The sequence below is a fragment of the Antedon mediterranea genome, chromosome 4 (genome assembly GCF_964355755.1).
Source record: "Antedon mediterranea chromosome 4, ecAntMedi1.1, whole genome shotgun sequence".
Taxonomy (NCBI): domain Eukaryota; kingdom Metazoa; phylum Echinodermata; class Crinoidea; order Comatulida; family Antedonidae; genus Antedon; species Antedon mediterranea.
The window spans coordinates 9,592,562-9,601,081 of record NC_092673.1 but is presented as its reverse complement, the minus strand read 5'-3'; the positions used below and the strand labels follow the sequence as shown (position 1 = coordinate 9,601,081).

General features: G+C 38.5%; 1 pseudogene; it reads right to left on the bottom strand.

Annotated features, from left to right (window-relative positions):
• Positions 1–2,201: 2,201 nt before the first annotated feature.
• LOC140046578 (uncharacterized) lies at positions 2,202–4,892 on the bottom strand (annotated as a pseudogene).
• Between the last annotated feature and the right edge of the window lie 3,628 nt (positions 4,893–8,520).

Below are 8,520 nucleotides of genomic sequence, written 5' to 3'. Positions count from 1 at the left end.
GTTATCACCGGACGGAAGCTATAGGAATCAGATTGACTACATTCTGGTCCAGAAGCGATGGAGATCTAATTTTACTTCTGCCAAAACCTATCCAGGAGCAGACTGCGGATCAGACCACCAGATTCTCGTCTCTACCATGAAGATGAAATTGAGAAGGATCAAGAAGCCAAGAAAACCAGTGAGATTTGATACCACCAAGTTAGATGATACTTATAGAGTGGAAGTGAAGAACAAGTTTCAGAAGTTAATGGAACTTGACCCGGAAGAATCCACCCCAGATGAGCTGTGGAAAGACATCAAGCAGGCAACTTTAGAAACAGCACAGAAAACGATCCCCAAACGCAAGAGCAAAAGAAAACCCTGGCTGACAGAAAAGGTATTTGCCCTGGCTGATCAGAGGAGAGAGATCAAAGAAAAAGGACTGGAAAGTGCAGGAGAAGAGAATACCGGGATTTATCAAGAGAAATCCAGAAACAAATCAGAAATGACAAAACAGAGTTCATAAGACAGAGATGTGCCGAGGTGGAGAAGGACAGCGCTACAAACAACACCAAAGACATGTATAAAAACATCAAGCTACTGACTTCAAAACCTAGCACCAGGCTCAATGTTCTGAAGGACAAAGATGGTAACATCTTGACGGAAGAAGATGAAATCAAAACAAGGTGGAAGGAATACTGTGAACAGTTGTATGCATCCAAAGATGATGATACACAGGAGGAGAGAGAACAGCAAGATTTTGAAGATGACCCAGATATTCTTCTCTGTGAAGTTGATAATGCAATGAAGAAGTTAAGAAATGTTGTTATCATCCATAGATTGTGCAACAAGATCTGGAAGAGTAAAGAATGGCCCGAAGACTGGAAAAAGGCAGTGTTTCTCCCATTACCGAAGAAAGGGGATGTAAGGGAATGTGCTAACAACCGTACCATTTCACTTATCTCTCATGCTAGTAAAGTCCTGCTCCACATTATAGCAGATAGAATCAGGAATAAGTTAGAAAGTGAATTACCACCAGAGCAAGCTGGATTTAGGAGAGGAAGAGGAACGAGCAATCAGATTGGAAACTTGAGAAATTTGATGGAGAAGACCATGGAATTTCAGCAGCCACTTTTCCTCTGCTTCATAGATTACACAAAGGCTTTTGACTAGACTGTGTTCAACACCAGAAATTGTGGAGAGTAATGCGCAAAATGGGCTTCTCAACACATCTGATTGTCTTGATAAAATCCTTATATGATGGGCAGAAAGCCACGGTCAGAACAGAGTGTGGAGATAGCGACTGGTTTACGATAGGTCAAGGAGTACGCCAAGGATGTATCCTGTCACCGTATCTCTTTAATGTCTACGCAGAATACATCATGCGGATTGCCATGGATGGCTACGAGGGGCAGATATCTATCGGTGGCCGGCAATTAAATAATCTGAGATATGCAGATGACACAACCTTACTTGCAAGAACTGCGGCAGAACTCCAAGATCTGATTGAAAGAGTAAAGCAATCCAGTGAGGAATATGGTCTTTACCTCAATGTCAAGAAGACGAAAGTAATGATAAGTGGAAGGAAGAATGAACATCGCATTCAAGCAGATGGAGAGGACATAGAAGTAGTCAACACCTTCAACTTTCTTGGCTCCCTGATTGTTGACACTGGAGGAAGCTCACAGGAAATAAAACGTCGTCTCGCTATGGCTAGAACATCCACAATAGGTCTTACCAACATTTGGAAGGATAGAGGGATCTCAAGAAACACAAAGATTCATATCATGAATGCATTGGTATTTCCGATTGCCACTTATGGATCTGAGACATGGGCTCTTGGAGCTGCAGATAGAAAGAAGATCAAAGCTTTTGAAATGTGGTGTTGGAGGAGATTGTTGAGGATATCGTGGAAGGAGCAAAAGTCAAATGAATTTGTTAACCACCAGATTGGAAGCAGTGTCAACCTATGCCAGAAGGTTGATAAGATCAAACTTCAGTACTTTGGTCACATTGCCAGGAGAGAAGGTGACAACCTGGAAAAGAAAATTGCACAAGGTCATGTAGAAGGCAAGCGAAAACGTGGTAGACAGAAGATAAGATGGACTGATGGTATTAGAGAGATCACAAGATTGGATGTGTGCACAGCTTCTCGCTATGCTCAGGATAGAGATGGGTGGAATATGTCATCATAAGCAGGAGCACAAAGGGTCAGTCATGACTCACAGGATCACGACGACGACGGTACGGCCATATAACAGTTCAAAAGGAGAAAACCCTAAACTTTCTTGTGAAGATTCCCTAACAGCAAAAAGTAGTGGGTCAGTGTAACGATCCCAATCAGTAGGCCTTTCGGCATACGTTTCAGCATTTGTTTGAGTGTTCCATTGAACTGTTCGACCAAACCATTTACACGCTGGGTGATATGGAGATGTCATTACCTGACGTATAGACAACAACTTACTAACTTGCTTCATGACTTCAGATGTAAATTGTGATCCCCTATCGGTAAGCATTTCTTTCGGGATACCAAGTCTAGAGAAAACCCCAACCAAGGCCTCAGCAACCCGTTCAGCTTCAATACTTGGTAGAGGCACTGCCTCGGGATAACGAGTAGCAAAATCTATTATTGTGAGTATATAACGATTACGACCTTTAGACATGGGGAAAATGGGACCAACTATATCAACGGCAATCCGTTCAAACGGCACCTCGATCAAAGGCATGCTTCCTAGAGGCACTTTCGTAACTCTACCTTTTTGTACAGTTCTCTGACAAATGTCACAGGATCGACAATATCGAGTAATATCCGCAGTGACCCCAGGCCACCAAAAAGTTGTCAACACTTTATCCGTCGTCTTTTTGACCCCTTGGTGTCCTCCTAATAAGGTTTCATGGGCTTGGCGCATTACATGGCGTCGATAGTCAGCTGGCACTACCAGTTGGGTAAACTTATCCCCGTGTTCAATATTAGGAGAGGAAAATTGCCTATATAATAGGTCTTTATGATAAATAAACCTAGACGTGGCTTGTTTGTTACTCACAGCTGTAGTTTGCTTCTCTGCAAGATCCTTGAATTTTGCAAGGCTGACATCTCGTTGCTGAGCGGTCTTCATAGTTACCGCTGTGATGATTTGCTTGTGTATTCCTGTAGTTTTAAGTGTTCTGAATGGTTTATCCATATTGTTAGCTTGAGACCGGGTAACAACAGAACATCCTTGAAGATTTCGCTCTGTCCATGTGGGATCTGGATTTCCTGGTGCTCGTACTCCTGCAATATTACCTAATATCAAGTTATAAATAGGGTTATTCATACATAGTGCATACGTATTTCCTGAAAAAAACGGAGTATTAACATGTATTAATGCAACCGGTAGGTTTCGGACCGTGCCATCAATCAGCACACAGGTTTTCTCCTTACCAGTAAGTTGTTCGGCTGATACCAGATCTTTCTTTACAACCACCCCACTACAGCCACTGTCACGAAGAACAGAGACGCAGCGTGACCCGACACAACCTGTATAAACGGGCATTTTACTAATTGAATTATTTAGAGCCGCTGTCATAATTGGAAGACAGTGCCCACATTGAAGAGTGACCTTATCACCATCATTATTGATACAACATTGATTTAAAGATTCTGACATTTTTGTAACCATACTGGCACCCACATCGGGAATTTCTTCTTTGGCTTTACATTCGTGTTGTTTTGTACATTTTTGGCAATCAGACTCTTTTTGTGGTGAAGTAGACAACCCAGCGCAACTGTTGGCGTCCTGTCTACAATTTCTGGCAATATGTCCTGTTTTTAAGCATCGGTAACATTTTGGAGGAGAGTTTGGTTGATACATAGTTGAAATTCTGCAATTTCTAGCTAAGTGACCTACACGATGGCATATAAAACAAGTTGGACTACGGAAACTAGAAGGGCTTTGTGCTGAGGATGTACTGGGAACATTATTAGAGGAAAGTTGAGGGGAATTCGGCTCCTTTTGTTTAAACTCTATTGGTTTACCAAATAACCCCCCACGGGCTTCCAAATATTGTTCAGCAATTTCAGCCATCGCTTGTATCGTTTTCGGTTGACGCTCCCTTAGGAACAGGGCAAGGTCCTTCCCACACCCATCAGTAAATTGCTCTCGCAGCAATAAATCTTTTAACCCCTGAAAGGTTTTCTCCCCCTCTGCTAGGTCAATCCACCTATCCAGATAATTGCTTAACCTTGCAGCAAATTGCAGTCCGCTTTCTCCGTATTCGGGCTTTGCTGTTCGTAACTTATATCGAAATCCATCGGCGGTTAACTGAAACCGTTTTAGAAGAGCCAATTTCAACAGTTTGTAATCATTAGCTTCAGCTGAAGACAACCTGGAATAAACTTCGAGAGCTTTCCCAGTTAGTAGGGCACTTAAGTTAACCGGCCACTCAATTTATTTCCACTCCTGACTAGTCGCATACCGTTCAAACCTTTTCAGATAGGCATCTAGGTCATCTGTTCGGTCATGGAAAGGGGGTAATTTAGGTTTACTGGCCTTAACCCGTGACTCAGGATTGGGTAATACTCTACCACCTGGCCGTGCCCGATTCTTTTCTTGCTCTAATTGGATTTCTAACCTTCGCATTTCTATGAGATAGGCCTGATTTTCAGCTTCTTTCACCCTTTCATTTACTCTCTCTTTTTCTTCACTCGCTCTTTTTCTCTCTGCTTCGTCCCTCTCTAGCACCTCTCTTCTCTCTCTCTCTTCCTTGTCTCTGTTTCGCTCAATTTCTTCTCTCTCCCTGTTTCTTTCTTCTCTCTCTAGTGCTCTCTCTTCTCTCTCTCTGGCAGCTTCCTCTCTCTTTTCCACAAACTCTCTTAATTCCACTCCATCTAACCCCAACGCTTTCCCTGCGTCAACAATTCTAGTGAGATCCATTTCTTAAGAAAAAAAATATATTTATATATAGGTATCCAATATAAATACAGTATATCAATAATATGGCAAATAGACAATCCAAGAATCACGTACAATTGTTTCATCTACCAATGTTCACGCTAGGTTACAAATCGTTCCCGGATGAGCCCCCATAAATGTAACACAGCCGCAACTACGGCTCTTTCGGACATGTAATTCCTGGTAACCACCGGTAAACAACGGTAAATAGCCACAACTGTACACATATACATGTAAAAAGTAACTTTAATAATCTTTGACAAACAATTCTTTCTCTTATAATCCAACCCCCCCCCCCCCAAAAAAAAAAAAAACCTCCACACACTCCTTCTCTGCACACAAACACTCTGCTCCACTGGCTTCAAACAATAGTTTCCTAAAACAAAAGAAAGGTTCAAATAATGAAAACAAAAGGAAAAGTAAGAATGACTTGCAAAATAAATACAAAACTTATGTGACTTGTGACATTTGGTATTTTTCCGTTTTGGGCTTCCTGCTTCTCCATCTTTTCTCATTCTCAATTTTGCACCGTTTTAATTTGGTTGTTCGACATGGTCTTTGTAGATAAGGCCATTGCGGTACACAACGGAGAAGGTTGTGTAGTTGATACGTGACGTAACAACTCGCGAAACGTGGTCAAGTTACTGCTATTTTTTGCCTTTTTTAGTGTTTATCCTTCAAATTCAGGAAAGTGACATAGCCTATCGTGTGCGGCCCATCAATACACATTAGTGTGCCAAATGTGAGCACATACCGTTCACTGGTTTTTGGAGAAGATACGTAAAATACGCGAAAAACTTAGTAGCATTAATATATAGATTATGTACAATATACTATATTGATTTAGATCACTTTCAGCCTTTTTTAGAAAATATTTCCATATAAAAAAGTAAATACTATAAAGGAAATAAAAATCGTTGTTTTATTTATTTTTTGTGTGAATGTTAACTTTATTTTAAACTTGCAGTATTGTGTTTTTTATATGTTTGTTAACAGACGTTTTCAGCCTTTCAGAAAGTCCAGTAGACTTATGTATTACTTTTATATTTTGGTTAAGTACGTATACTCATTCAATGGCGAATCTCGTGCATATTTATTTATGAAAACCAAATCCACAAGTATACAACAAGTCTGTATATCAAATGTAAATTTATAGCGTATACCGGTATGCTACCATATTAATTATAGATAATATTATACGAGACGAAATGGAAATAAAATGGTTTACAAAAAAAATACACTTAGTTTTATTACTTGATTTGTTACTTAATTATTATTAAATTTCAAACGTAATTGAAATGAAGAGCTCCCAAAACATGTTCTGAATCTCTTTATTACTGAAGTAAAGCATTTAATTGAAAATGAGTATAATTATGTGCTACTATTATTATAGCTCAATATAAATAATGTCTACTGTCATAACTACGTTTTTAATCAATTTTTATCATCTTTTTATTGTCATTTATATATTTTAATTAATATTATTTTTTTTAAATGTAACTGAAGGAAAATGTGGATTTTAACATCAAAATCAATAATCTTATGTATATATAATGTAAACTATATCAATTTATGGTACCTGCTTTTAACAATATATCATATAAATTAGCCGCGAAAAAACAATATGTTTAAAAATAATATTTAAATGTACACACATGTATACATATTTATTGTTATACTTATAACTGAGCATAATAAAAGTGGGACGAACCCACACAAGACAAAAATAAAAAATAAATAAATTGAATATAAAATTACGTGTTTTTTTTTACGTTTTTTTAGTAATTAATTTTATATATTATATCAACATTGCCAATATCAATAAAATACGGATTGTTAAACACCTTTAAAAACTTAATAACTACCCAAAAAAATGCATATGAATTTGGTCTAAAGTGAGACGTTTCGGCCCAAAAGTGGCCCGACTCGTCTCACCAAAAGTGGGCCAAATCGTCCCGGATTCTTCCAGAGAGGTGTAATAAGCCAAGTCTAGAGGACGTACTCCAGACTGAAAAGTGATTCCAAGAGAGATATAATAAGCCGAAGGCTAGAGGGCGTACTCCAGACTGAAAAGTGATTTCCAATTATGTTATATAGCCGAAGGCTGGATTGCGAACTACAATGTGCGTACCAACATGATGGCGGCCGTAAATGTGTTCAAAAACATTATTTAATATAAAAAATTATAATCTAATATAATACATTAAGACCACATAAATTACACACTTGTCAAAGCACAGTGAAGGTATTATAAAATTAAATATATTGTTAATCGCAATGGAATGAATAATTTCTTGCATGGTAATCTAGCATTTTTTGTATACGAGGATCATATAGAATGCGTTTGCGTTTATACGCTTTAAACATAGATTGAGAGCATTGCAGACTAATAAGCCAATCTTGGGCCATAATGTCTGATAGAATTCTACCGTGAGACCATCGGTAGGCCTACCGGGCGCTTTATTTAGTTTCATACTCCGTATCGCTTCTTCGCAAAAGAAAAGAACTTACAGAAATTTTAAAAAAAATCAACATCACAACGAATAGAATATACAGAGTTAGTAAAAACAGTGAGAAAGATGAGAAGAACTAGAAGCAGGCAGTGGAAAAGGACCAAAACAGATCACAAAACTGAACAGTAAGAAAACTAGAATTAACCAAATGAGGAAGAAAGATGGTAATTTAACCACAGATAGAAAGGAAATCCTAAACATATGCGCAGACTTTTATCAAGATCTGTACAACTCAACCAAGACAGAAACCACAATTGGAGATCAAGAATAAATCTGTAGATGAAACAGAACTTCCAAAAATAACAGCTAGGGAAGTGGAAATGGCCATCAAACAGATGAAAGATAATAAAGCACCAGGCTTAGATGACTTAGACAGCGATATATTTAAGATAGGAGGGGATGAGATAAACATAAACCTTGTCAAACTGTACAATCATAACCTGAGAGAAAAGAGAATACCAGTGAAATGGAAAGAGGCAAAAATCATAATATTACACAAGAAGGGAGACAAAGCCGATATCAAGAACTATAGACCAATCAGTCTTTTATCACATGCATACAAGATATTCACAAGGATAATTCAAAACAGACTAAAACAAATCCTCGATGAAAACCAACCAAGAGATTCAGGCAGGAATTCTCAACAAACAGACCATCTACATTCTCTAAACCAACTAATAGAGAAGTCAAATGAATACCAACTGCATCTATGCGTAGGCTTCATAGACTACGAGAAGGCATTCGACTCAGTAGAACATGCTGATCTGTTTAGAGCCCTGAGGAAAACTGGAGTAAATGAAGGCTATGTTCAGATAATTGAAGACATTTATACAGATGCCACTGCAACAATACACCTTGACAAAGATGTATCTAAACCCATCCACATAAACAGAGGTGTCAGACAAGGGGACACAATATCTCCAAAAATATTCACCACAGCCATAGAGGAAGAAATTTTCAAACATTTGAACCTGGAAAGACATGGCGTCAACATTGATGGAGAGAGTTTAACTGACCTTAGATTTGCAGATGACGTTGCTTTGACAACCGAAACAGTCAAATACATGGAGGAACAGTTAAATTATCTGAACAGAGAG